The sequence below is a fragment of the Magnolia sinica genome, chromosome 2, assembly GCF_029962835.1.
Source record: "Magnolia sinica isolate HGM2019 chromosome 2, MsV1, whole genome shotgun sequence".
NCBI classification, from domain to species: Eukaryota; Viridiplantae; Streptophyta; class Magnoliopsida; order Magnoliales; family Magnoliaceae; genus Magnolia; species Magnolia sinica.
Genome location: NC_080574.1, coordinates 57174704 through 57193925, shown reverse-complemented (window position 1 = coordinate 57193925; position 19222 = coordinate 57174704).

Sequence of the window (19222 nt, the reverse complement as noted above, 5' to 3'; positions counted from 1 at the left end):
CTCTTGTTTATTATCCTTTTCTATTTCTTATTTTCTTCCTTTGTCATATTGTGACAAAAAGGGGGAGAAATATTTCAAGTTTTGGATTGATTGCTTATGGATATGGATTGTGGGGTAGTAGCATTATTTTTATGGATATATATGTGCTACGTCGGGGGAGTAAGTAAGAAGGTATTTACCTAGTTCGTTTTGCCTAGTTCATGATGATATGTGCTAGTTGATGATAACTGGTGCTTGATTCTTGTGTGCATATTGGTCATATTATTGTTAAGTGTGTTTTGTCACAAATTTGACAAAGGGGGAGATTATAAGTGCTATGGTTAATTGCTCCTTTTGTTTTGTCGAATTTTGTGGTACTAAAAATGCTATCTGTCTTGTGTAGCATGAGAATATATATATGTTCAAGGCACTGCATCACAATGCTTCAAGTTGAGAATGAAACTCTACTTCAAGACATGCAAGGTCAAATACATTGTCCACTGCTATAAGCTTCAAAGTTCAGAATCTTTCAAGAGCTACATCAAAAGGCAAGATCTTGTTCAAGACTAAAGTACAACTCAAGACTAAAGTACAACTCATTGTAAAGTACAAGATGAAGTATAATTCAAATCCAAGCCTTAGAAGAACTCAAGCTTCATATTCTTCAAAGGACAACCATCATCTGAAGAAATGAAGTCTCAATGTTCATACTTCACATTCAAGATATGAAAGACCTTTGATTGACCTTAGGGTAGGTCATTTTATATACATAATTCAAATTGAATCATTCTATAAGTGTTTGGTTGGTTCTAAGATTAGTCCTTGACCCTATTCGACTAGTCATAGAACTGGCTCGACTAGTCCAAGAAATTCCAAGACCAATCCGAAGTTTGTTGTAATTTTTTAAAATTTTTTTGTTTATCCACGACCAATCTTAGACTCTGCTCGACCGGTCGTGTGAACAGTGCAGGACTTATCTAAGACCAGTCCTCCAGCTATGACTCAAACTCTAACAACTGGTTTATCACGACCAGTCGTGGGAAAGTCACGACCAGTCATGGAGGACTCACAACCGGTCATGCAAGGCCTACGACCAGTTGTGGAACGGTTTTATCCGATCGCGCTCAAAATTTCAAAATGCAGTTTGTCCTACGACCAGTCATAGTGTCCATAAGACCAGTCGTAGATGCGATTTCTGCAACTATAAATAGAACACGATTTTCAATGTTTGATAATTCAATTTAAGTAAAATCAAGGCATCACTCTGAGAGATAAGTTTATTTTCTTTTTAAGCTACATTATGCATATTTAATATTCTCTTTTGTTAGCTTTTGATATTTGATTTTGTTTTTGCATTCCAATCTAATTTGAAAGAGGAATTATGATATTCCACTTCTTGGAATCAAAATCAAATAGAGCTAGCCCTAACTTGATTTAATTTAAAATCAATTAGAACTTAGAACCATTTCTTAAGTGAGTATTGGACATTGAACTTCTATATTCAAACTTCTACTCCAATTTGGTTCTTTCGGGTTGCTACAAAAGGAGAAATCTATGTATTTTATATTTGTGTAAATCTTTTATGTTTTGGTTTCTTTTGAAATTGAGCCAGAAAAATCTCATTGTGTTGGTTATCTAAGGAGAGCCAGAAAACTCAGAAAGTGGGGTTTTTAGATTGTGTAAGCCCATTTGAAAGACACAATTATGAGGGTTTTAGGTGAACCTGTGAAACCTATTTTCATAGTGAACGCTAATATCCCCTGTGTGAGGATATTAGGAGTGGAGTAGCAAGCTGTGTGGATGTTGTTTAACAGTTGGTGAACACATAGGCAAACCACTATAACTCTTTGTGTTTCGTGGATGTGTGGTTTATTTTCTATATCGTTTATAATTCAAGTTTGTGGGATGTATGTGTGGATGTGAATGTTGTAATATTTACATTTCAAGCATTGTGGGGAATGTTGTAATAGTTTAGAATTTCATTTCTTGCTATTTCCTTTTATTTCTCTTCAGTTTGAGATATTGATACTTAGACCTCCCTAGTAAGGTTGTCTTGTCATAAACCCTTGGTTTTTATGGTGCAAGGTTGTCCTTAGAACAACATTTGTATCGACCTCTCAAGACTTGAATTTTGAAGTTGCTTTACATTTCTGTATTGTGATTTGTGCTATCTTTCCTTTATTCATTTAAATTCTGCTTTAAAAGTTTTAATTTGGCATAGTCCTATTCAACCCCCCACCCCTTCCCCCGGTCTAGGTCATATAGCTAAGCCTTTTCACATGGTGACCCTATCCTCATACCCAGAACAACATAACCTCTAGATGATTCTAGCCTTAATAGGTAAACTCTTATTTGATCATCCTTCAGTCTTATGAGCTCAATTGGAGCATGATAAGATAGGTTAAAAGACGAGCAAAGCTGTTGCAACAGTTATTGAGTGAAGCTTAATCCCATCGACAAACCGTTGATGTGTCTCAAACGGTGCTTTAATTGATCGAAGCTCAGTACTCAATTGATTGAAGGTGGCAAAAAATGTCACACCCCAAACTCGAGAACCAGGCTTAGAAAATTTTTGGCCTCCGAATCCGATGTCGACAACCTCCGTAATACCCCATTCTCAGTTCTTAGCTCCCATATGCCAGGTTCCAATCCAGGGATCCTATAAGGAGGATTTTTAAGGTGATTTTTTTTATTGAGTATAACCACAAGTGTACCCAACTCACAAAACATCATCACCCCATATCCACTTGTGTAATCTTTGAGTATAGTGTTGGAAAGGAAATACATGATATAACCAAAACTCAATAGATCAAGCTTATAGTCTACACTCAACGCTGCTGATACGCCCTAGCATCACCTGCAGCGTAAACAAATGTGAATAAGCTTTCTACGAAGCTTAGTAGAGTGCGTGTGTGTGTGTGCGTGCGTGTGTGTGTGTGCGTGCGTGCACAATGCATATGGCAATAATATAGAATCAGAATATATGGAAGATGATGGAGGGCTAAGCTGCCAAGTCCATGAATGTTGTTAGTCATTCCAAGGCTATGCAATGCAAGGACTATGTGGCTGAATGTCATATGCTAGAGATGCAACGCAAACATATTGATCCTCAACTAGTCCACATATTAATATAATTCGTCACTGAAAACATCACCGGGGTCTAGTACACTCTAACACTAGCTATTGACCCATCACGTTCATGGCCAAGTGAGTGGAAAAGACCTCACTATCCGCCTCGCCAGTGATATGCTAATATCCACTTGGCTAGTTAATAGCGGACCTATTTCATGAGGTAGCTAGTTAGACTCAACCTAGCTTACAACACCTACCCTCCAGCGGATAAGGTAATACCCCTTTTCAACTGACCTCGATATAGTGGGAGACACGCCCTACTGGTATTTGGCATTTAGATGCTCATGTTTTCCACTCGATCTTGAAGTTAAAGCATCCTATTGGTACCACAAGGGTTTTTGGATTTTTACACATGGACATCTAAAGCGCCCAAGTGCTAGAACAGATATTTTTGGTTCCAATCTAGCCATCCACGATATGCTTGTGGAGGCCACAACCCCGATGTTGTTAGGGTGTAAAAGTGCTCGTGACATATAGGATGCGAAATACTTAAATCATACTATCCAAGTCATGCACCAAATCTGTGCATATCACGCGATCATGTAGGGCAACCCTATCTCATATAGAGTTCCTTAAATGTCTCAAGCCGAAAGGCATATGCTATGAACAATCGTCACCCACAACAAGCATACAAATGATGTGTATGGGCATATAAATGGGCATGATATTATTACACTAAGCATGTTATCAATGTGCCCCATCAGGCTAGGTAGACTAGCATGTTATCAGACATATCAGGTGATAATCGGCCTTAACTGGTACATCATATAAAGAGAGTGGGAACTGAGTGGAAGGCCCCACTAGAAATATATAGGTCTATGTGGTGTGGCCCTCGTTAGACTAACATCGGCTCCTCAAGAAGCTTGCACATCCAAATCTTGTAACTTAATGTAAGGCATGGATAAGGTACATATGCCAAGGATGGGTCCACTAGGAATGATCCTGATGGACACCCACATGTGCAACATGTGTGATACTAGGATACCAATCTATTGGGCGCATGACCCACTAATGATATCCCAAAATGATCAGATTATCATCGACATCACTATAATTACTCCTATAGGATGATCTGCACCATTTGAACATTGTCGATGTAATTGACAGTTATAAATCATTGGTTAGTCACTAGGATGTGAGGTTGTGCTTGTGGCTCACCTGAGTCTTGGGATTTCATCATTTCAGGTAAAGTACATGCCTTAATGGATTTAAAACAACCATAGTGTCAACATTACATACGTATACTAATTCAGGATTTTAAAATTGATTTATTAATTAATTTCAAACCCTTGCAATTATATAATGCATTTTAACTTAAATTATAGGGTTTTTGAATCCAAGATACCAAACATAGCCAAGAGATTCCAGAAATCAAGGAATCCCAAGTCCAAGAGAGCCCCAAATCCAAGGGATCCCAAATCTAAGGGATTTCATATACAGGGGATTCCACAAAAATCAATTTTCCACCCCCACCATTCCTTGTGGTGCGACCCACCTAAGATCTAGATCGGCCTAAACCTTAGGCCCCTGGCTTAACATGACCCAAAGAAGAGAATGAACGACATGGATGACATATAAACATCCAGATGGGTCCCATGAGTGAGGCCCATGTGCTGCTAAAATGGGCAACACTACCCTACTCACTATTCCCCTTAGTGCGGTCCACCTGATATTTGGACCCAAGGCCTAAAATGATCTCTCAAAATAGATGAAAGGAGTGGATAAGTCACATACATCATGGGGTCCACTAGTGGACCCCACTCCATGCCCACATTGTGTGTCTGCTCGCCCAAGGCACTAGCAGCAGCTGGTGCCCTCATTTTTTATTTCATTTTAGTTTGGATGCACTATCAAAGCAGGCCCCACTAGGATGATCTACTTCGACCAGCGTGTAGGCCAGCTCAAGCAGGGTCCAATGGGCCTTGATTTTGACTGGTAGGGTCCATGAGTGGGGTACACCCAACACCATGTTAGCATGGCTAACGTGACGGGTGTGCTCCCAACCCTACCATCGCCTATAGTGTGGTCCACCTGATGATTGGATCAGCCTTATATTTTTTTTATCTCAAGGGCTCCAATGATCCGAGAAAACATGTGTGGTGTGGATTAAAGAAATGCACCAAGGTGGGTCCCACGAGTGGGAACCCACTCTGCTAGCCCCATGTTAACAACGTCCCTGATGCTTGGGCTCACCAGCCCCTTCTCCGCACACAGTGTGCCCACCTGAGATATGAATCAACTTCATTTTAGGGGTCGACACCCAAAATGATATGAGGAAGCGAATGGTCGACGTCGATGAAACATATTCATCATGTTGGGGCCCACTAGTGGGTCCACTCAGTGGCCTCTCTAAGAAATCCAATCAAGCTATTGGGTAGCGTCTTTAGACGTTGTAACGTCCAACGCCAGGTGCTGCTTCCCCTTCTCTCTCTTATGTCTTTAGGGTTGGTGGAGTCCACCTAGATAAATCCACTCCGTCCATCAAATTGACCAAATCATGGTGCGACTAAGGAGCTCTGGATCAAAACGATCTAGGCATTTTTCACCATCCAAAACTGTGTACACCTAACAACATGTTGGATTGGAAAATAAACATCACGGTGGGACATATAAGATGGTTCACGCTGTGATAGCATGCTCTCAAACAATGTAACCCACTTGTGGGCCCCACAACACCATAAATAAAAGAAAATGAGGAAAGAAAGGAAAGGAAAGAAAAACAGCAAAAGAGATTCGACATTAGGGTTGCCCCCTGCCATGATGGGGTCCACTATATACTCCATACATGATTAAGGTGGGTCCCACCCTTTTGGGCCCACCAAAATGGAAAGCTCACAAAGAAATGGAGGGTTTTGATCCTCTCATGCACTCACAACGACGGATAAATGGTTGGATCAATTTGGATCGATGATTGGACGGTCAACTGTTGAAACTCAAATATTGCATATTTAACCATTTAATCATATTAGTTTTCCTGCCATTTAAGTGTTAATTCGATTTAATCATATATGTTTTTGTCATGTCAAGTGGTTTTTGACCTAAAGATGAATATACGCCCAAAGGGATGGATTTGGAGCTCAAAAGAAGTTTTTAATGAAGAATTCACATGCCAAAGATCAAAGGAAATCAAGTGAGGAATGAATAAAATTAAAGATTTAAAGCGAAGAAAATGAATCCTAAAAATTCTCCAGAAATGTCACGCCCCAAACTCGGAAATCGGGCTCACAAAATTTTCAATAGCCGAATCCGGTGCCGACAACCTTCGTAGTATCTCATGCTCGGCTTTCAACGCCCATACATCAGATTTTTAATCCTGGGATCCTATAAGGAGGATTTTGAAGTTACGTTTATCTCGTAAGAAGCATAACCAAGGGTTTACCCAAATCACAAAGGCAACATCATCATCACATATCCACTAATATAAACATTTGAATACAGTGTTGAAAGGGAGATACATATATTGAAAATCAAAGCTCCAGAAGACAGCTTCATGCTTCAAGCTCCATGCTGCTGCAACCTAACACCATTTATATGCATCTATCGTGCATAAGCTTATAGAACGCTTAGAGGGTGGTGTAAGTGTGTGTGCAAGATAAGTGTCAAGTATGCAATATTAGATCAATGCGGAAACATGCCGGTAAGTCCATAAATATCATCATCCTTATCTGGGCTATGCGATGTAAAAACATAATAAGCCAATATCATATACTGAGGATGCAATGTAGGTCAGTTGTGCAATGCGGAGACATAATAAAGCCAAATATCATATACTGAGGATGCAATGCATATGCAAATCCTGACGTGTCCACGAATACCATCAACCTCATCTAGGCCATACAAATGTAGAAACATAGCAACCCAAAATGTCATATGCCATGGATGTAATGCAATATGCGGTGCGAATAAAATGACCAAGCTAACGTGTAAAGTCGGGATGATAGTACATAGTTTCACAGGTTATGTGGTCCATCACAAGAGACTTCTATCTAAACCAGCCCCATACCTAAATTTGGATAGCTAGACTCAAAGTGGTAGACTCCTAAACTTAGGTTAGTCGCACGCCCCAATGGAAATCTAAGTACCAGCCCGAGTGGATAGTGAATGAATGAATGAATGAGTAAAGTGCTGAGAATGCAACTCCTACTCAATAAGTCCACATATTAGTATTGTACATCTTTAGAATCATCACCGGGTTCTAGTACACTTCACACTGACTGTCGCCTCCCTAGCCGCACAATCTAATGAGTGGAAGAGACCACACTATCCGCCTGCGAGTGGTATACTAATGCCTACCCGGCTCGTTGATAACGGACCCATTTACGAGTTGGTCAAACATAACCTAGCTTATAGCCCCCTCAATCGGGCGGATAAGGTCACACCCCCTTCCAACTGACCATGACACAGTGGGCCTACTAGTATTTGGTACTTGGGCACTCATGTATCCACTCGGTCTAGACGTTGAAGCATCTCGTAGCCACGGAGGTTTAGGGACTTTCACCCATGGACATCCAACATGCCTAGATGCTCAAACCAAACATTTTTGGTGTCCCATCTGGCTATCCACGATATGCTTGTGGAGGCTACGACCCTGATATCGCTAGTGTGTATAGCAATCATATCATAAAATGTAAGATGCATGAGTCACAAAATCCAATCATGTATCAATCCTACGCATACCGTGCGTTCATGTGGGACGACTCAGCCTATTAGGGAGTTCCATGAACAACCTACCTTATAACATATGCAATGGTCAACCACATCTCATAATAAACATGCAGATGATGTGTATGGGCATGTATCATGATGCTATGCTATCACATACTCATTATCAGTATCGATAATAGGCACCGATAATCAACATCGATAATCGACATCGATGATCAACATCAGCCTCGATAATCGGCACCGATAATCGGCCTCAATAATCAATATCGATGAGAATGGGCCTAATAAGGCCTAAGGGAAGGTCATAATGTGGATATTCAATCATCATTGCTCATCAATGTGGACATTCAACCAACATTGCTCCCAAGGAGTGGCCCTATCATAGGGCCAAACATATAGTGGGGCCCATGGCCTCACACAAGGGCCTAATATACATCACCATGGGCCTCACTCAAGGGCCTAATACAAATCATGATGGGCCTCACTCATGAGCCACATATGCATCACATTGGGCCTCAGTCATGGGCCGAAATATATATATATATATATATACATATATATCACATCGGGCCTCATCAAATGGGCCCCAAATGCATCATATTGGGCCTCGCCAAATAGGTCATAAATACATTAGCTAGGCCTCATCAAATAGGCCTCTCATACATCACAATGGGCCTCAAAATGCATCATATTGGACCGCATCACATGGGCTCAATATACATCAATGGGTTGCATCGCATGGGCCTCATCACATCACAATGGGTCTCATCAAATAGGCCTCTTATACATCACATTGGGCCGCATCAATACATCATATTAAAGTGGACCTTGTACATTCTAAATGGGCCCCATCAGATGGATAGCTCGGGTCAAACACGTTCATCACGTGGGGGCCACGTGGATGGACGGTGCGAATGTACAACACATTACAAGGCGGGTCCTACTCGTCCAGCAAACAGACGGTGGATATACATCATATGGGCCCCACGTCCCAGCCATAATAGATGGGCGGCGAGGCTATACATACATCAGAGGTGGGTCATACCGTTTGATGGACGGTGTCAATATAAAATAGATGGATGACATTGATACAAAACAGGTGGACGGCGTGGAGGAAATCAATACATTAGGTGGGTCACGCCCTGATGGATGGACGGTGTAGATAAAACAAATACATCATTGTGATCCCTACCATCTAGATGGATGGTGGGAATGAAGTACATATATCACGGTGGGTCACACTGTCCCACGTGTAGGGACGGTGTGGTTATAATACACATCTCAGGTGGGTCTCATGTGGGGCCCACCAGTTATACATATATATATATATATATATATATATATATATATATATATATATTACCACACACACACACACACACACACACACACATATATATTATTTTTAAAACCAGTGTCCAGGCCCTGGATGGCCTGGATGTAAGGCACATACATCCTGGTAATCCCACTGTCCAGATGGACGTTGTGGATGCCACTCATGCACCAAATCAGGTCCCCACCGTCTGCACTGGACGATGGGATGAAACAGATACAACATGGTGGGTCCAACATGTGGCCCACCAGCTTGGAAGAAAGCTGATATTTTTGTTTTACCTAAAAGGAATGCCTGCTGCTGGATAGCAGTAGGTGAAGTAGATCACGGCCTATCTAGCGCACTAGATCATGATCCTGAGGATGGACGACGTGGATCAAATACATACATCATAGTGGGGTCCATGTGGGGTACACACGGCTAAAGATCAATCCGATATTGGTGTTTTCCAACCATTCAAATGGCCCAATCGGATCGATAGTCCAGCAGGGTGGACAGCAAGGTTGTCCTACCTACTGGACAGTGTGGATCAACATACCATATCACGGGTGGGCCACACACATCATCACAAAGAGAGGGAAGAAGAGAGAGAGAGAGAAAAATAGTGATGGGAGGAGCTCTGCCACTATGCGCTCCTCCATGCAGTTTCATCACAAGTGGGCCCTCAAATGAAATCAACGATGGATCACCCACATATTTCGCTCCTTGGCTCCTTGCAATGCTAAGCTCCTAATCTTCCCATTTGATGGAGGATGATGAGGATTGAAGGGTTGAGATGAGGATTTTGGGGGTAGGAATTGGGCCACACCTAGCTTCTCCTTTCTCCATTAGGATGCTTGGATGTTGGATCTCTCTTGGGAGTTGCATGGAAAGAGTGAGAAATGAGAAAGAGGAGTGATGAGTGATGGGTGTAAGGAAGGGATGGGTGGAGAGAGAGAGTTGACTTTGGGGATGGGTTGTGTACTTGGGGATGGGATAGAGTACTTGACTTGTTGGGTTGTGTACTTTGATTGATGGGATTAATTTGATAAGTTGTAGAGATTCTCTTGGAATTTGCAATGCGTGGTGTTTTCTTGAAATAAACACGGGCCCACAACTTCTGACTTGGGTATCACATCGGCGCACGAGACGCGGTGTTGGAACCGCAGTGACGATGCGGTCGCTAGGGTACAAGTTTCAAGTTGAGCTGAATCAGATCTTCGGGATGCGACTTAGGGTCGCAGGCAAATGCTGATTATAGGTCGCGGGTTGTCGAAATTCGACCAGGAGGACCGTGGGAGTCCACGGAATGGTACGGTCTAGGATACGGGCCTTACAGCTTTCCCCTCTTAATAAAAATTTTGTCCTCGAAATTTACTATCACGCAGGATAAAGCAAGGGAAAAGGGAGCATCGTCATATACTTATAATAATCAATACCATACAAGCCATAACCAATCTAAAAATAAATGGGGATAACGCTCTCTAATATCAGCCTCGCGCTCCCAAGACGCCTCCTCAACAGAATGGTGACCCTAACTGAACCTCGGATCCCGGATTAGAAACGATCGAAACTGTAATACTATGCAGCCTCACAATCTCAACGGTAGGGAGCGATATTAGAAAGTTTCTAAGTTATTCGAACTCGGGGATATAACCATTCTAAGTTTTTAACAATCATAGAGTGTAAGGTAGCTATTAGTAGATATGTGATGCTATCATCAGGTATTCCTAAGTTATGCTCTGATACCAACTTTTGTCATGCTCTAAACTTGGAAACCGGGCTTACAAAATTTTCGATCGCCGAATCCAGTGCCGACAGCTTCCGTAGTACCCCATTCTTGGCTTTCAGCACCCATACACTAATTTTTCGATCCTGGGATCCTACAAGGAGGATTTTCAATGTACATTTATCTCATAAGAAGCATAACAACAAGTTTACCCAAATCACAAAGGCAACATCATCATCACATATACACTTATATAAACATTTGAATACAGTGCTGAAAGGGAGATACATATATCGAAAATCAAAGATCCAAAAGACAGCTTCACATTCCATGCTCCACGCTGCTACAACCTAACGCCACCTCCATGCATCTATCGTGCATAAGCTTATAGAAAGCTTAGAGGGTGGTGTAAGTGTGTGCACAAGATAAGTGCCAGGTATGCAATATTAGAGTAATGCGGAAAGATGCTGGTAAGTCCATAAATATCATCAACCTTATCCGGGCTATGCGATGTAAAAATATAATAAGCCAATATCATATATAGAGGATGCAATGTAGGTCAGTTATACAATGTGGAGACGTAGTAAGCCAAATATCATATACTGAGGATGCAATGCAATGTGCAAATCCTGACAAGTCAAAAAATATCGTCAACCTCATCTAGGCCATATAAATATAGAAACATAGCAACCCAAAATGCCATATGCCGCAAATGTAATACAATATGCAGTGCGAATGAAATTACCAAGCTGGAGTGTGAAGTCGGGATAATAGTGTAACACCCCGAACATTTCAATACCCGAGTATTGAAAGTTCTTAAGAGTTACCTATAAATTAACTTATATGTACATGTGTCTGATACCAATCCAACTATCCTAGCCTTACATCCTTGTCTTGAAATAAATCTGACCCTTGATTTCAAGGCAAGACCACTTATCACGTGTTTTGACGTTATGTACTTTTTCATGAATGACACAATGAATAACTCCCTATCTGTAATGATTTAGATATACATGTTTTTGTTAGAATTTATTAGAAACGTGCCTAGAACCATATGAAGCCAATGGATTGCCCAAAACTCACAGATCAATAATAATTATGAAAATGCCATTGGCCTAAACCCCTAAATTCTAGATCATGTGGTTCCCACTATTTGTTTAATATGAAAATTTATACCATGCCTATTTATCATAAATTAATCTTACACGTCGAAGTTCAGCCCTTAGATCATTGTAAAAGTGACCCAATCCACAAATCAGCCCCTTAACCGTTGATTTTGGTGTCCATCGAGTGAAGAAACCTCGTGGGTAGTCATAGTTTGATATTTCCCTTCATATGAACGATTTGGATTGCCCATCATGTAGACCAAGTGTGAAATATAAAGACCCCACTTTGGTAGGCCTTTCCTTAGGTGCGAAGTTATCCGTGCAAGGCTTATCAACTCGTTATACATCTAGATCTTCAAATCTACCCACTTCCTACCGTCCATTGAGACTCAAAGTTGGATCACACCTTGACCTCACCTGACTACGATATCATACAAAATTTGAACCCTGATCTATCATCCTATACCATTGAACACAGAAGCCAATTCATTCATTTTGATGCAAAAGATGAAATTTCAAATCTAGGCCTTTTCCACCATCGATCAACTACCAAATTTTGCCCAATCGTTTGCCTATCCTAACTACACACATTTCCTAAAATTGAGCCCTGATTATTAACTATTGACCATTAATTAAAATCAAGTCTATTTTGGCGCTTAATGGAAGATCTTTCAAGATAAGCCTTCGATCAACTCTATCTTTTGGCCCATGGCATAACATGACCCGACCAAGCTAATGAAGGGAGTGGATTACCCAAGAAATCACCACAACGGACCCCACATTATACATACACACAACCCATGTCCACACCAAGAGGCGTAGTTAAATAAAACCTCTCTTCCCTAAATTTCTAATTTCAGAAGAAATTCAAAAGCAAACACCTTCAACCACTTCGGATCATGTGGTCCACCGAATTTATGGATCTTCCTCATTCTTAACCCCATGTCCCAACCTAAAATGGAGAAACAGATGGATGAAGTGGATCTCCAGAAGGACTATCACAAGTGGACCTCGCTTAGCCCGTATACATGATATGTCCAAACAAAAGAAATTGGAATATGTACTTAAATAGCTTCTTACAGTATCTCTCCCTCACTTATTGTTACAACATGTGGCCCACTAAATGATTAGATCAACCCCATATTTGAACACATGGGTCTACATGATCCGACGAAGATGATGGACGAAGCAGATCGAAGGAGATCACGTCAACCTCCACCAAACGGGGACCTCACGAACACAAAAGTGTGTACAGCTGCGGAACACCGTACACCAGAACCGGTCAAACAGAGTTCGACTGAAAGTCATGAAGGAGAAGTCCATCTCCTTCACACCTTCACACCTTCACGCCATCTCGCCATCTTCATTTTAAAAAAAAAATAAGACGCTCGGTTGGATCTATCGTGGGCCACCAAGATTGATTGGGATGACTGATTGGGACTGTCCATTGGGATTGGACGAGATCTTTGACCCTAACTTGACCAAACATTATCATCAGCAGGTCAGCGACCATCTGCATCGCATTCCTATATTCGTACCTCCATGGCGAGATAACCTGATGGGAAACGTCGAAAACACCCCTCCTAGGCTGACATGATGTGAAGAATCGAATAGAGGGTGTGGATTTAACAGATACCCGAGATATGAGCCCCACCAAATAGTGTAGATGGGTCTATTCTGCAAACAGCGTTATTCATACGAAAGAGGTAAGAATCCTCCTACCGCATGGAAGTCACTAGGTCGTGCTGGGCCCACCATAAAGGATTGGACGATCAACCCAAACCATCCATCAGTTAGCCCGAGCAAAACTGCCGCAAACCTGAGTAATCCTATGAGAAACGGTACCTGGATATATAAGTGATCACCGGCCGAAAGAGGGCCCCTGCACTGCAATGTTAATGGACAACATGAGTTTGGGATCAGCATGGCCCACCCTCACGATCTTCTAGAGCAATTTGAACTATAACGCCCCAACTTTTCAGGACCCGAGCATATGACCCGTTTCCCAAAAACTCGAGTGTTAACTTATAAAGAGCTAAATTCCATGTATAATTTTTGATAACATTAAGCAGATGAGCGTAGGATGGACAAATTAATGAATTTACATTTGAAGTATACAAGGAGTTTCCCATAATGACTTATAAAAACCAATGTCTCCAAAATTAACAAATACAAGAATTACATGATCCAATACATAAGAAATAGTAGAATGCAAGTAAATTTGAGCCGCAAGACCCCTCAGCTTCTCAAGGAAGATACAGTCATGCAACCCTAACACTTGAACCTGGCTCCTCATCAGCTTGAACCTTATAATAGCCCATGCCCACATTGTATGATTTTGTCCGCTCTGGGCACAACCCGCACGGTTTTGTTCTCGAGGTCGCCCCAAAAGGCCTCATACAGTATAGGGTGACAACTCCACATATAACCACCACAACTTCATATGACACTTCCGATATAGGACAAAGTTTCACCTTCACTGTGTGCACAGTAGCCTGCCAGCCACACAATAGCCTGCTAGCCACCTTAGGGCCCGCCCACGTGTGCCCGCCCACATGTGACCACAGTGATGGGGCATCACAATATCCCTCACCAAGGGCAGAGCCGTCCTCGGCTCTGATACCATTTGTAATAGCCTACGCCCACATTGTATGTTATTGTCCGCTCTGGGCATAGCCCGCGTGGTTTTGTTCTCGGGGTTGCCCCAAAAGGCCTCATACAGTATAGGGTGGCAACTCCACATATAACCACCACAACTTCAGATGACACTTCCGATGTGGGATAAAGTTTCACCTTCACTGTGTGCACAGTTGCCTGCCAGCCACCTTAGGGCCCGCCCACATGTGTGCCTGCCTACATGTGACCATAGTGACGGGGCATCACAAACCTGAAAATTACTTAAGCCACCTGTGCTACTTGTACGGTTATATTTATTTGCTGGATGAGTGGCCAACTTAGGGTGAACTCCCCTCAAGATTACACACCGTCACATTAGGTAAGCATAGTTATAAAAACATTGCAAGGCATATAAAATAATAAATGATGCAGTCTTATTAAATGCATGGATGCATGAATGCATCATCGACTTGGGGATGCACATCTCGCTGTTGAAATAAAGGGTTGCCCTAAGAGAACTAGTTACCTAGAAAAATACGCAAAGGTACGCCTGAGGAGAACCAGCTATCCAGAAAAGACCACAGTACATAGATTGCCCAAGGAGAATTTAATCGCCCGGAAAAGGCCATAAAACATAGATTGCCCAAGGAGAATTTAATCACCTGAAAAAAGACCATAATATATATATTGCCCAAGGAGAATTTAATCACCCGAAAAAGACCATAAAACATAGATTGCCCAAGGAGAATTTAATCACTCGGAAAAGACCATATATCGCCCAACGAGAATTTAACCACCCGAAAATGACCATATGTTATGAAAATGCATGATTAGCCCAACCGTTATTAGTCCATTTACAACCAGCAGGTTTAATAAGTTTAAAGGTCACTAGGGGAGCTTAAAGCCCAGCGTAAGCCGACAGCTCAGGCATAGTGTCCCATTCCACCATCCCTGGCTTATGAGGCTACCACCTTGGGATGTTTAATGAATCCCAATCGACTAGTAGTCAATCATATTCAATATATGAGGCTTACCATTACATGGTTGCATGGTATAAAACATTGAACCCATATAGTGCAAATACCAAACCAAAGCCACATAGGGCAATATTGAAACAAGCCACCTAGGGCAGATATTAAAATAAGCCACATAAGGTAAGTATCAAAAACATGCGTTAAAGACCATCCTTAAAAACCACTTGGATACAACCCCTAGATGGTAGGCCCACATCAATATTTGAATTACCCCACCATTCAATAACCACTAAGTCGAAGGTTCATTATAACCAAAATCAATCGAGTTACATCCCAAGTATGGGTGTACATTTATAAGTGGGGGTTTCCCATTAATGTACCAGTTTAAATCCCAAAAGCAATCCACGAGTAATCCAATAGCATGAATTAAATATACAGGATAAACATTAAGCATGTAATGTAGCCATTCAATTCCAACATTTAACATATGTGACTATGAAATAGAGATATCAATTGTAAATTAAATAAAGACTATAACTTAAGCTAATGGGAAAATGGAAAGCTCAAGGGGAAGAAATCATCACCTAACTAGTCGAATCACCAATGCCGACTAAGGCCACTAGGAAACGCGTGCACCCTTAGAATTGGATCCTATCATTAATTGTGAAGTTACACATGAGATCAATGTTCTACAAAGTGTCCACGATCAAGTTTAATATAACATAAGGTTTGGATTACTTGTTTTTAGGGTTTTGATGGGGAACTTAGGGTTTTCATCCTAGGGTTTTAGGTCCAAGCCAGATCTCAAGGGTTTTAATGTAGAGTTTAAGGTTTCGTCTTAGGATTTAGTTTTGGGTTTACATTATGGAATTGAACTCTATTTTTGTGTGGCCATTAGTGGTATTATCAAAGGGAGTGATAAATGAACATGATTAATCAAATGAATTGGTTATTAATTTAGGAATATCAACAATGGCTACTATTATATTAAATTACATAACAACGACCCACTACGAATAATAATATAAGTAATTCCCAAAACAATTATTTATATTAACAATATTCATAGTATTAGCTAACATGACACTAATAATTATTTGGATGAAAATGATTAGTGTGTTCTAACGTTAATATCAATATTAAATTTTTAATAATGATAATTTTTGTGTTAACTAATATCTGTATGGATAATTTACTAGTTGTTAATCATATCTACATTTAATAATCCTAAAATGACAATAATAATAGAAATGACTAGTTAAATCAGAACAGAAAATGTGGGCTCACCAGTCGACTTGGTTTGAGTCGAGTTGACTCGGCTCGACACAACTACCCATATACTCTCTCTCTCTCTCTCTCTCTCTCTCTCTCTCTCCCTCTCCCTCTCCCTCTCTCTCTCCTTCTCTCTTCCTTTCTTCTTTTACTTTTCTCCTTTCCTTCCTCTTTTCTTCCCCGCTGTAAACCTAATAATACCATACCAGATCGACATGACTCGGGCCGGACCTGGCTGACTCGGCGGCGAGTCAGGTCCGAACCCATTCTCGTTCTATCCTATTTTCTCCTTCTTTCCTTTCTTCCTTCCTTCCCTTCTTTTCATAACCTTCTCCTTCTTTCTTCCAAACGTGTCCAACAGTCTGGACCAACCCAACATCTCAACAGTGAGTCGAGTTGGCATGGCCTGTGATGACCCGATCGACACAACTCGGTCCCAAACCGAGTCCCTCAAAACTGGGTGGAGTAGTGTGCTGATGGGAGAGTGCTACCTCCCACACCACTCTATGATTGGACCGAGTCAACTTAGGAATGAGCTACATGGCTCGAACTCGACTCGAGTCTTATCCTGACTCGGTAACTATTTGGTGTAGAACAACGGATGGGCAGCAACTTGTTCACCATGCCTCTCCCTTCTTCCTTTCTTTTTTTCATCCCTAGCCAACAGTAGCTTCAATCCGAATAGGCCTCGACCTGAATTGACGTGACTTAGTGTGGTGTAGCTCGTCTCCAACAAGGAAGATATCTCGAGCGTTAATGGCAAATGTCGACCCGGTGGTAGTTTCTTCAAGGAAAAGCTTCTGGACGACCTGAATGTATCCCACGAAGCTTGAGGGAGAAGAAAAACAAAGTTCCATTACAGTTTTCATGGTGGGTTCAAGGTTTGAAGGTGACGGTCTGTTTCCTCTCAAGCTGCTGTAAGAGGTGGAGAGCGGCTGTGGCTACTCGATCCTCCTTTCTTTATAGTGAACTGTAGTTCTCTAGGGCCATTCGATGAAGGATGGGTGGCCCAGATTGCACTAGCTTGAAGCTGTTTCTAGATACAGCTTGTAGGACCGAAACCGGCTAGGGTTTTGGTTTCTTTATGGGCGAAAACCCTCTCCCACGTAAAGAGTTGTGATTGGAGGAGAGATCCTCACATGGATTGCTCATTTAGCAATAGCAAGAGAAACAAAAAGCTTCTGTTTTTGGAATTTGTGTGTTTGTATGGCCTGTTTGCACCCAGGATTATGTGCACTTATGGTTGCATGAATGCGTATGGAAGACATGGTTTTGGTTAGATCCACGCCGCGCACAAGATGGACAGTTCGGATTATGTATGTGACTGTGGATGGTGGGCCACTGATCAGAACAGATGAGTTCAGTCGATTCGTTAGGAGTGTGGACGGAACAAGAGAGAGAGAGAGAGAGAGAGAGAGAGAGAGAGAGAGAGAGAGAGAGAAACTTTCTCTTTTTAGAGGAAACTCGGTCAAGGGAGCTTTGACCGAGCATCCCCGTCTAGTGCACATCGAGTGTACGCCTCTCCAGTGCACCCACGACTCGAGGTGGGGTCTGCCATGATGCTTTCGTGAGATCGTCACCATCCATTCCCTTTAGAGGTCCTATTCAGGGTCTCTGGCTAAAAATTAGGCGGATCCATGGCCCAGGTAGGCCCCACGACTTAATCCAGGTCATATTTATGGGTTTGCCCCGATTTGATGGTCAGATTGCAACCAAACTCATCATTAATGGTATAAAGGTCCACGGGACCACTCAACTAGGATTTGTTGGCTAGATTATGGAACACATGGCCTAGTACCTACTTATAGTATTAAATATCCTTATTTACAATGTTTTTAATATTATTATTATTATTATTATTATTACTGCTATTATTTTATTTTATTTTATTTTTAAGTGTTTACGTGGGTCTCATCTCAATCAGTACCATTTATTTACTCGCTCAGCCCCTATAGGGCTTTGATCAGAATTAAATCATTTTAATTTGTAAGTGGGCCACAGTTTAAGTTAACTGTTAGATTTAAGAATTCGATGCCTCAGATATTGAATTGAGTGGTGGGTCATCCTACGGAAAGTTGTGAACTTAATGGATGGTTTGATCCATCAATCAAGTGACCAAGACGTCTCTGAAGTTATGATGGACTACTTTGAAAAATTAGTCGGATGGATGGCTTGATATATGAATGAATGTTGTACCAAATGATTGAGATTGATGAATTGAGGATCACTGGACGTTGAGGTGTAAGGAAAGTTACGTGTGTGATTTTCAAGGTGACACCCGAGTACATAAAAGTAGGGGGTGTTACATGAACGGTCCAGTGGGTTCACAGGACGAATCCGACCCATTCCACGAAGAGAACTAGGAAAGGTCCAACATAAAGACCGTTGACCACTCCATTTCCTCCGCCACGCAAGCCTGATTTTCACAGCGCAAGAA